The 11,028-nt window shown below is 47.0% G+C and overlaps 1 pseudogene; it reads left to right on the top strand.

Annotated features, from left to right (window-relative positions):
* The first annotated feature begins 473 nt into the window (after positions 1-473).
* LOC147730670 (uncharacterized) lies at positions 474-9,748 on the top strand (annotated as a pseudogene).
* Positions 9,749-11,028: the final 1,280 nt, after the last annotated feature.

Below are 11,028 nucleotides of genomic sequence, written 5' to 3'. Positions count from 1 at the left end.
CCTGGACCAGTGCGGACTCCTCTGTTGAGTTGGGTCTTGCCTGCCCGAGTGGGTATAAGATGTTTCATAAACCCAGGCCCCAAGGAAGAGGTGGGGGGGTCGGGGTTATTTATAAAGATAGGTGGAACTTCTCTCCCCTACAGATTGACGAGGTCGCAGGGATAGAACTGCTGGGCTTTACCCTGCAAGAAACCAAATGAAGGATATTAACCGGGATGATCTGTTATAGGCCTACAGGCCTGGACACGCAGTACCAGGTACTGTTTGACACTATCGCCGCCCTTGCTCTGACCCATTCTAGACTGCTGCTCTTAAGGGATTTTAACCTATGGGACAACGGGACCCTAGTGAGTCACCTGAAGGACCTACAACACATATGCGATAATTGCCCCCTCGATCAGCTGATATTGGAACCAACCCATTCGGGTGGACATGTACTGGATCTGGTGTTCGCAAATCAGACTGAGACAAAGATGATTGGCATTATACCCCAATGCTGGACTGACCATTCCCTGATTCACTTTCAGATCACTGTATCTATCTATGGGAATAAAAATGCCTGCCCTGCAACTTATCGAAAGGGAAGGGACTGGTCTAAATTACCAAAAGATAAAACAAACCCTACTTTTTCCAATCAGGCACTTTTTGTTTCAGGTGACTCAGTGGGCCAGAACTATCATGTTTACTGTAACCATATTACTGAGACCCTTGATAAATTTGTCCCCCTGAAAAAGACAAAGAACATAAGGAAACCTTCAGCCCCCTGGTTTAGTGAGGAGCTGAAATTATTACGTAATCAGTGTAGACTGGCAGAAAGGAAGTGGCGAAGACTCTATTTAGAGTCTGATAAGGGACTGCTAAAGATAGCGCAGGCTTAATACAAAGGGGCCATCATCAAAACAAAGGCACTTTTCTTTGCCACCACTATACTTCAATCATCGAATAGCACAAAAACTCTCTTTAATATTATAAGAGACCTTTCCAGCCCCGCCTGCACGAGCAATAGGGTGGTTGCAACTCAAAAACTTTGCAACAAAATCGCCTTCTTCTTCGACGAAAAGATCGCCAAAATTGTGGGGGGGGGGCCTTGCCCAGGGCAATACTAGCAGTCAGGACACAGTCCTTCAGATGGTAGAGGAGGAACCACAAGTAGTATCGTCCATGGAGAGTTTTCCACCTCTCACAGTAGAGCTTTTTTACAGCTCTGCGATACATATCCTCTGGTTCCACTCTAGATCCCCTTCCTCATAAGATTTGGAAGGAGTATGGTCCAGAGTTATTTCCCTGGATGCGTTTGATCTGCTGCCAGTCCCTGGAGGAAGGAGTAGTGCTGGAGGTATGGAAACAGGCAGTGGTAACTCTCTTACTCAAGAAGCCCTCGCTGGATCCATCAATTCCAGCTCATTTCAGGCCTGTATCTCTCCTGCCCTACCCTATAAAAATCTTGGAGAAGGTTGTTAGCAGGTCTTTGTCAAGTTATCTTGAAGATAACTGCTTGCTGGATAGGGATCAGTTTGGGTTCCGCCCAGGTCACGGGACAGAAACTGCACTGGCAACCATGTTGGACACACTGCAAATGCGAGCCGACAATGGGAACTCATCAGTACTAGTGTTACTGGATATGTCGGCCGCATTCGACACGGTAAGCCATGCAGTTCTGTTAAGCAGACTGGAGAAACTGGGTGTGAAAGGCAACGCCCTAAAATGGCTACAATCATACCTGTCTGGTAGACAACAGGTAGTGACCATGACTCCGTATGCCTCCCCAAGTCCCTGGTTCACCATGGAGTGCCACAGGGCTCGTCGATCAGTCCTATCCTTTTTAATATATATCTGCGGCCCTTGATCCCTATTATAAAATCTTATGGGATCGACCTGATCAATTACGCTGATGACACCCAACTGGTGTTTTCCCTTGAAGGGAAACATGCTGTGTCTACAGACACATTCCAGGAATGCATGTGTCGGGTCTCCAGTTGGCTTAACGCAAACTCCCTACAATTTAATGAAGGGAAAACGGAGGTAGTCTATTGCTCGACGGGTAAACTGTATCAGCAATTACCGTGCGAGCTTAGGTTCTCCCCGGGGGCCGATCTTTGTGTCCCAGTTAAGACCGTGCGCAACCTGGGAGTACTGTTTGATGAAAATCTCAAAATGGTATCGCAAACTAACAAAACAATCAGTGTTTACTTCGGCCTGTTAAAAGTACTCAGACAGATTCTTCCTCTCCTACCCGATGAGACCAGACCCCTGGTGATAAGGAGTATAATCTTGTCCAGACTGGATTACTGCAATTCCCTATATTTAGGTGCCCCATCTATATATCTTGCAGGGGCTGCAGAGAGTCCAGTCGCTAGCGGACAAGTTGGCACTCAATAGACCACGTATCTCCTCTACCACAATGGCTCTGAGAGACCTCCATTGTCTGCCCATAAGGGACAGAGTCACATTCAAATCTCTGTGTATTGTCTACAGAGCGTTACACAGCAGGGGCCCTCTACCCATGCAGGAAAGATTCACATGGTACAAGCCCACTAGGTCTCTTCGCTCCTCCAGTCTAAGTCTGGTAACAACTACCAGATTTAAGAGATCTAGGATGGGAGGCAGGGCTTTCTGTACAGTAGCGTCTCGGCTGTGGAACGAGCTGCCTCTGAACATCAGGCAAGCCGACTCTCTGATAGGTTTCAGAAAGAGTCTAAAGACCTGGCTATTTGCCAAAGTCTGAGACCTTGGTGCCCACTACCCAGTCTCTCTATCTGCCGTGTCCATCAGATTAGGCTTTTTTCTAAAGCGCCTGGGTACCCATAGGGTGGCAGTCTGTGCTATATAAGAGCAATATACAATACAATACAATACAATACTAGACAAGACACCTGTCTCCCCAGCATGTTCATTAACCTCCAGAGAAATCTTACGCATATTATTATTTCCTGAGATTTACTGGGCACATAAAGATTTATGCAGCAGGTGCCTTAACCCCATAAGATATTTCAAAATGCAGACTTTGCAACCAATTAGGCACAACAGATATACTGCCAGATTTCTCCTTGTTGCCAATTTTATTCTGCCAGCATTTTAATAACTTGATGTGTAAGTAGAGGCCTAGGTCTTGCTCTGGGGTTGCATCATTTTTATGGCACAACGTAGATGCTCAAATTTGTTCAATATTGTAAATCGCTCAAATATACTCATGATAGACCTGCTTAACATATGTGGTTTAAAAAAGAAAAAAGAGTTTTTTTATAGCCAAACTCAACCAGAAGGTATTGAATCGCTTTCATCAGCACCAGTTACGCTACAGAAAGACACATTCATTTTGGTAGCCATGGGGAAGATTAAGTGATTTCCCCAGAATCACAGGATGTTGAGCGTGCCTGCTGAGATTCAAACCCAGTTCCCCAGCTTCAAGGTAGTCCGCTCTAGCCATTAGGCCACATCCTCTCCCCTTAGAAGCTGATGTCATTTTTCATGATATCCCTCCCTATGTGGTGATAGGTTGTGATGTAATGCACTGTGATGTCACTAACATACTGCCTAACTTGGTTAGTGCCCCACTTCTTTTAGGACTTGTGCCCTGGTGGGAGAAGTATAATGGAGAACTGGTGTTGGTGGTTGTAGGAGGCTGGCTTATTATATGGTGCACACGCTCAGGAGTGATTCACCTTGCACTAATCCAGGCAACCCTTATGGTGATTTTAGGACTCTTTGATAACATAGAAATATCTCAAAGTGGTTACTGTGGAGAGCAGCCTTCAGGCTTATCTTGAAGGAGGATAAAGCAGCTTGTTTTACCACATTTAATCAACAGGGTAGATCAAGTAAAAAAGAACCACAGTGTTTATATATATATAAGTCTATTTATTATGCAACACAATCATTAAAACATTGGCATTCCTCCTACCTGAAGATATCAACAATACACACAAGAATACTTCTAAATTATTAGGTAAGTAACACAAATATACACTGATCTCCAGTGGGAGACCAAACCATATACTTAGAAAGTGGAATGGGAACTGCAAAGGCGAACAGGACTTAGGCCAGAGGAGTCTGAGGAGCCTTGGACACAAATACCAATCAAGGTTAGTACCCAGGAACCCCACGAAGGATGTGTGCAGAGTGGAAACACAGCTGCGTGCCAAATCGAAGTCAATGGAGAAGGTGTATTGCAGTTTTAAAGAAGGACACATCCCAGAGGACCCAGAAGAAACCCTTTGGACACAGGTGGTTGGAGAGAAACACCTGCTGTGGTTATCTGCACCAGAGATGCCGGGTGCATGGGCGTAAAGTGACATCAGAACCTGCCGTAGACGACAATGGAAGACTTCAAAGAAGATGCCTCTGGAGACGTCTGTGAAGCTGTACGGTGTAATTGAAGACTGGATTCTTGAAGACAAGGCACTGCAAGCAGAGGGGACATAGTCTATGCCACTCTGAAGTGACCTGGCGGCACGGAATCACAATGCCCACCGATGTCGGGAGGTTCATGAGAAAAGATGATGACCATGGTGCTGCAGCTGTCAGGACCAGGCAATGATGAGGAAGACCAGTAGCTGTGCTCGAGCTGTCCCACATCAGATGTCAGTGTCCAGAGGTTCTGTGTCCAGCGGGAGCACCAACAAGCCTTTGCAAGTTGCAACTCCCATGGAAAGCAAAAAGTTGTAACTGTTGAGACCAGCAAGATACAAGGGACCCACCAAGTGCTCAAGAGTCGGTGTAGTCCCCGAGCAAGCAGGGGAGCCCACTGAAGTAAAGGAAGACCCTCAAGAGGACCCACAGGCCGAATGCATGAAAGTCGCAAGAGGACCTCAGGCAGCTCACAAAAGATGGAGGTGAAGAGGATTCTGATCTTCAAGGAATGAGGTGCAGAAGGCTGTCAACACTGTGCACAGGGGTTTGGTCCCATCAGCTGGGATACTGTTCTCAAAATTTCAGAGAAGACAGGTCAGGCCTCTAGGGAGCTGCAGGACCACCACTTGTGTAGCTGGGCCGCGGGTAGCCGGTAGGGCGACAGGAACAGCAGACCGGTCAGCTTTGTTGCGGTGCCTGCAGATGACGGGAAGTGACTCCTATGGATGTCCTTGATGCCCACAGGCCTTCTGGAGAACCTGGATGAAGCACAGATACAGAAGACACAGAAGGTGTGATGAACAGTGAGACCCGGAGCAGCAGGAGTCTTGGTTCAAGTTGAAGTCCAACTAAGCATGAGCGAATTTTGCGGATCTCGCGTTTGCGAATTTTGCGGATTTGCGGATTCGCAATCCGCAAAATCCACGAATTCCCGCGAATTTGCGGATTTTTTTTTTTTGTGTTCGCCCGTGTTTCTGCCAGTTCGCGAGGGTTTTTACAATTTCGCAATTTGCGAACTTACCTGTCGGGTCGCAAGTTTTGCGAACTTGTTGTTTCTACGTGTCCAGCCTGTTTGGGACACTCTTCTTCATCTCTGTCACCACTGCCACTCTCTGACTACTCATGCCACCCTCTGGCCCACCCATGCCACCCTCTGTTTCATCACCACACCCTCTGGTTGTCCAGTGTACATTATTTTCGGCAAAGCAAAGCACACCTTCCCTGCCTCAAGTGACCTGAATTAATTTGGGGCTGATTAATGTGTCACAGAATATTTTTTTAGCTGGCACCTGCTTCCTTAGTGCGCCCTGATTAGTGATCTTTTGCACTTGCTAAGTGCTTTCATTGTTGCAAAATTAGTTACAACACCTGCCCTGCCCCAACTGACAATAATGAATTAGGGGCTGATTAATGGATTTTAACTTCCAGCCTGGCTCCTGCTTGTCTCCCTTAGCTGTAATTCAGGACCTTTGTGGCATATGTGTAACTATTCTGAGGTTCAGAGCAGGGTCACATAATAGTTTCAACTGGCAACTGAACTCTGGAGGGGCCCCTCAGGAAGCACTACAGGAAATGGCTACTAATGATGAGCCTGAACTTTTGAACCTGGTAAGTAGTTACTTTCAGTTTTGCTAAGATCGTATTTCTGCAATTTTGCACTTATTCGCGGGGCGCGAACTCACGCGAACAGTGCGAGCAGTGCGAGCAAAATCCGCTGCTCGCGGATTTGCGGATTTTGCGGGAGATTCGCGAATCTCGCGGATTGCGAATTTCCCGAAAATCCGCAAAATCCGCGAGCGGAACGGATTTTCCGCCCATGCCTAAGTCCAACAAAGTTCAAGTGTCCAGACGGTCTTGGTTTCAGAGGTGAGTTTTGTTCTACAATGAATCGGAGGACCCACCCATAGGGGAGCTCTTTAGTACCCTTGGGAAAGGGTTGTAACGACTCAAGTGTCTCTCCAAGAGGAGGGGCTGGACAAAGGGGAGAATATTCCCCTTTTCTTTGACCAGTTTCAGCCACAAAGGTATTGCCTCAACTTCTTCAAGGTCCAGACCACAGTAAAGGCCTCCTTTTCAATAGCTGACCAGCGCTTCTTCCGGGGGGGTCAACATTCTGCTTAGAAAAGCTACTGGTTGATCCTAGCCCTCTGCATTAAGCTGTGATAATACTGCACCTATCCCTATCTCAGAAGCATCTGTCTGGACAATGAATAGTTTGGAGTAGTCAGGCCTTTGCAGAATTGGAGAAGAGCACATGACTTGCTTCAGGTCATCAGGAGAAGTGTGGCTCACTGGTTAGAGCGGCAGACTCTGAAGCAGAGATCGGGCCCGGGACCAGGGATCAAGTCCCGACACGGCAGGGTCTTGGGCTCAATGTCTGCGGACTCGATAATTCTCGCCTCGGCGCCTACTCTAATCATGGGTCCCACGCTGCAACTCTGGGAAATAGCTTGCTTAATCTCCACAACGGCCCCCACAACACTGGGATGCCTGGCTTCACCTTGGGGGTGCCCAGGAGGGGCATCTCACAGGGAGAGCCAGGAAGGGTTCCACAGCGTTATACAGCGCCGGGACGCCCCGTTGGGGCAGCTGTGTGCTTTACAAAATACAAATACACTACAAATGCCTTCTAACAGCTAACTGTCCACTGAACTTTCATAGGCCTCTTTTTGGAGGTGAGATCATTATGGGGTGTCACTATGGATCCATACCCCTTAGCAAACCTCCTGTAGTAGTCGGGCCCAAGAAACGGGTAGTGGAGGCAATCTATTCCATGATGGTCTGAATTTTGCTCTCCAATGGTTGAACTTGGCCTCCGCCTACAAGGTGGCCCAAGTACACAACCTTACTCTGCCCTATCTGGCAATTTGTGACCTTAATAGTGAGGCCTGCCTTCTGCCGGGCCTCAAGTACTTTTCTGAGGTGGACCAGACAGCTATATCTTCTAGATATGCTGCGCTTCAGGCTTCCAGACCTGTTAAGACTCTATTTACCAGCCTCTGAAATGTGGCAGGTATACTTTATAAACCAAGAGTCATCACAATAAATCGATAATGTCCTCTGGGGATTGGAAATGCTGTTTTTGGTTTGACATTCTCATAGAATCTGATTTGTCAATAATCAACAGTCAGGTCAAATGTACGGATACATTTGGCAGAGGCCATTCGGTTCATCTGCCTTTGGAGTTGGATGAGCATCAGTCCTAGTGACTGCATTGAGGCCTCTATAGTCAACACAAAACCTCATCTCTCTCTTACCATCCTGTATGTGAGGTTTTGGTACAAGGACTAGCCCAAGAGTTACCTAAGGGCTCAATGGCCCCCAACTCCAGCATCTTTTGGACCTCTGTCCTGATGCATTGTTTGACAAGGTCGGTCAGGCAATCTGTAAATTCTACTCGTCACAGGCAGGCTGTTACCTGTGTCTACTTCATTGGTATACCAGTTGGTTTGACTGGGTGTCAGAGAAAAGAGACCAGGAAACTGGCTGAAAACCTGTCTGCAATCAACTTGCTGTGGATCAGTGAGGCTGTCTGCCAAGACTACTCCTTCAACTGAGCCATCAACAGAGTCCTGAGAGAGAAGATCACAGAAAAGGGTCACTCTCTTCCTCCTGTCTATCAACAGTTGCCATGAGCAAGCTTATGTCAGCCCTGTCAAAAATAGGTTTCAGGTGATTCACATGAAGTAACCTGTGGTGACTAAGCAGGTGACCTCACCTTTCTTTTCCATATAGTGTGGATGCCACTCCACTTGTCTTAGAGAGCTGCTTTGGCCACAGGCTCCAACACCCACACTTTCTGTCCTGGCTAGTAAACTGCTAGTACAGCCTTTCGGTCATGCCAAGCTTTCTGAAGCTCCTGGCTGGCCTCATTAGTTTTGCTGGCCTTCTTCTTGCACTCAGCAATGCAAGAACCCAGACCGAGTACATAGTCTACTATGTCCTGTTTAGGAGGCTTGAGAGATTGTTCCCATCCTTCTTTGACAAGACATAATGAGCCCCTAGCTGTATGTCCAAAAAAAAGTTCAAATGGGCTGTAGCCCACCCCCTTCTGAGGAACCTCTCTGTGTGCAAAGAGAACACAGGGTAGTAAGACATCCCATTTTAGCCTCAGGTTTTCTGGGAGTCCAATGATCATACCTTTGAGGGTCTTTTTCACCTTTCAACAAGCCCATTGCCCTGTTGATGGTAGGGTGTGGTAAACTTATAGTTAATACCACACTCTTTCCACATAGCAGTGATGTATGTAGACATGCAGTTAGCACATCTGTCTGACAAGCCCTCCTTGGGGAACCCAACTCTTGAAAAGATTCACAGAAGGGCCCTGGCCACTATAGGAACTGTAGTACTAGAGGGACTAGCCTCTGGATATCGAGTGGCATAATCCACCACTACTAAGATAAAACTATGTCAGGTGCTGTTAGAGGGTTTTAGGGACCTATAATGTCTATCTCTACCCTCTCAAAGGGAACCCCAACCACTGGTAGTGTTATTAAGGAGGCCTTTGTAGTGCCACCTGACTTACCACTGGCTTGGTAGTTGACACAGGAGTGATAAAACTCCTTGGTGTCTTCAGACATGTAGGGCCAGTGAAAGTAGGAAACAAGTCTCTTCCAAGTCTTGCTTTGCCCAAGATGACCAATCGCCTGGTTGCACCAGGCTGTGGGTCTCTACTTTCAGAAAACAGGTGCCCATCTTCCCAATAAGTCTGACACACTGACATTCCCTGCTTCCTCAGTAGCAGCTTGCTGTCTGAGTTGTTCAAAAGAGGGGTAGGCCTTCTGCTCCAGACTGAAGTCTTTCCCGGAAAGCCCCCCTGTTCCCAGTAGTTCTCTTCCTTGTTAGACCCAAGTTCCTCTAGGATCGTTCCTTCACATGCACTGAGATCATCTCCCTCAGGAAGCTGATTCTGACTTGGAGTCTGAGTGGAGAATACATCTTTACCCTTCCTGCTCCTTATCTTGGGAGCAGGCTGATCCATGTTTTCAGGATCCAAGGCTCTCCCCGGACCTTACGTCTTGGCCTAAGCCCTAGACCATGTATGGCAGGCTGCTGTCTGTATTTTCCTAAGTAAATGGGTCTTACAATAAGGGTGGCACGCCCAGTGCTACCATCACAGACTAAAACAGCCTGAGTGGGTGCTCTGACTAGGCCAGAACACACTTCAGTTCCTGGGGTTAACCTGGCTAAACTCTTGGGGCCTCTACAACTACCAATGCTATTTCTATTGCCACTAGGCGGTTTAGGAGTAGTAGCAGTATTGGTGCTAGACTTAGCGAAATTGACGTCCATTGCCCTATTGACGTTTTTCTTACACAAATAGCACCAAGGTTTCCTGTTAGAGGAGGAAGGGGATTGGGAACAACCCCCAGAGGAAGATGTTTTAGGACCTTCATAAGACTCTTTCTTTTCTTTAGATGGGCCTTAGAAGAATCTTGCCTCTTCTGATCACCACCACCATGAGACTTTTGTTTTGCCCTGGTGCAGACCAACTTGTCTGCCTTCTTTCCCAGTTCCTGGGGAGTAGTCAGATCAGAATCCACCAGGTACAGGCGCAGTGGCTGATTTTTACAGTTAAGCATATGAATCTTTACAAGTAAATTGTACAGTCCTTCGTAATCATGGACATTACTTGCATGAAACTAGCCTTCCAGAGCCTTAATAGTACTATCAACAAAGTCTTCAGTGAGTGTCTTCGGTGTGTGCCTAAAAGTAACCCTGTATTGCTTACTGGTTAACCCAAACCCATCTATCAGTGTACTCTTCAAAACTTCGTAATTGTCTGCATCTTTTCCTGTACAGTCAAGAGTTTGTTTCTACCTTTGTTAGCAAAGGAGAGCCGCTGGATAGCTGGCCATTGCCCCTGAGGAACATTCTGAACTTTACAAGCCCTTTCTAAAGCAGTTATCCACTTATGGATGTCATCAACCTCCTGGTAAGGAGGGACTATCCTGCTCAAGTTCCTGGTGCCAAATGAGTGTTCCCTGACCAAAGGTTCACCAGTACTGCCATTATTGGATCCTAATCTGAAATTTTTCCTAGCTCTCTGGACTTCTAGGTTTTATTACCTAAGGCCAACAGTTCCTTCTTGATTTTGAGTTTGGCTCTCTCAAGTTTGAGCTGGTGGTATTCCCTTTCTAAAATATCCTCCCTCTTGCTAGAAATTTCAGCGCCAAGAAGCACCGTTGCTGGGGTGAACGTGCGCTTTACAAATACACATGTTATGTTATTGAAGTGACAAAGGAGGTTGAAATAACTGAGAAGGATCTAGACCTCCCCAAACTCTTTGTGCCTTCCCAGGAGGAATAAAGTGGTCTTACCTCTAGGGCCTCCCTCTGTGTCACTAGAACTATTACCCCGGGGACTAGAGTTCTCCAGTAAGGGGTCTTTAGACTCCTCCCGGACATGCTCAGAAGCAGAGTTATGGGTGTTGGACACCCCTGGTTCATCTTCTGGAGCATCACCATCCATATCCAAGTTATCCTGCCCATCTGACCTTTTTTCTTGGTAGCAATACCTATTCCCCAAAGATTACTTCACAGTTGCAGACTCTGTATCCTCAGCCAAAGGAGCCAGAGGTATGTCGCCCAACAGGCCCTCCATCCCTAAGACTGACATTTCCTGTGAGGGAGCCTCTTCAGCTGATACAATCCCTTGCCTTTACAACTTTACTAACAT

The sequence above is a fragment of the Lissotriton vulgaris genome, chromosome 2_1 (genome assembly GCF_964263255.1).
Source record: "Lissotriton vulgaris chromosome 2_1, aLisVul1.2, whole genome shotgun sequence".
Taxonomy (NCBI): Eukaryota; Metazoa; Chordata; class Amphibia; order Caudata; family Salamandridae; genus Lissotriton; species Lissotriton vulgaris.
The sequence above is the reverse complement of the archived record's forward strand: the minus strand, read 5'-3'. Positions and strand labels throughout refer to the sequence as shown.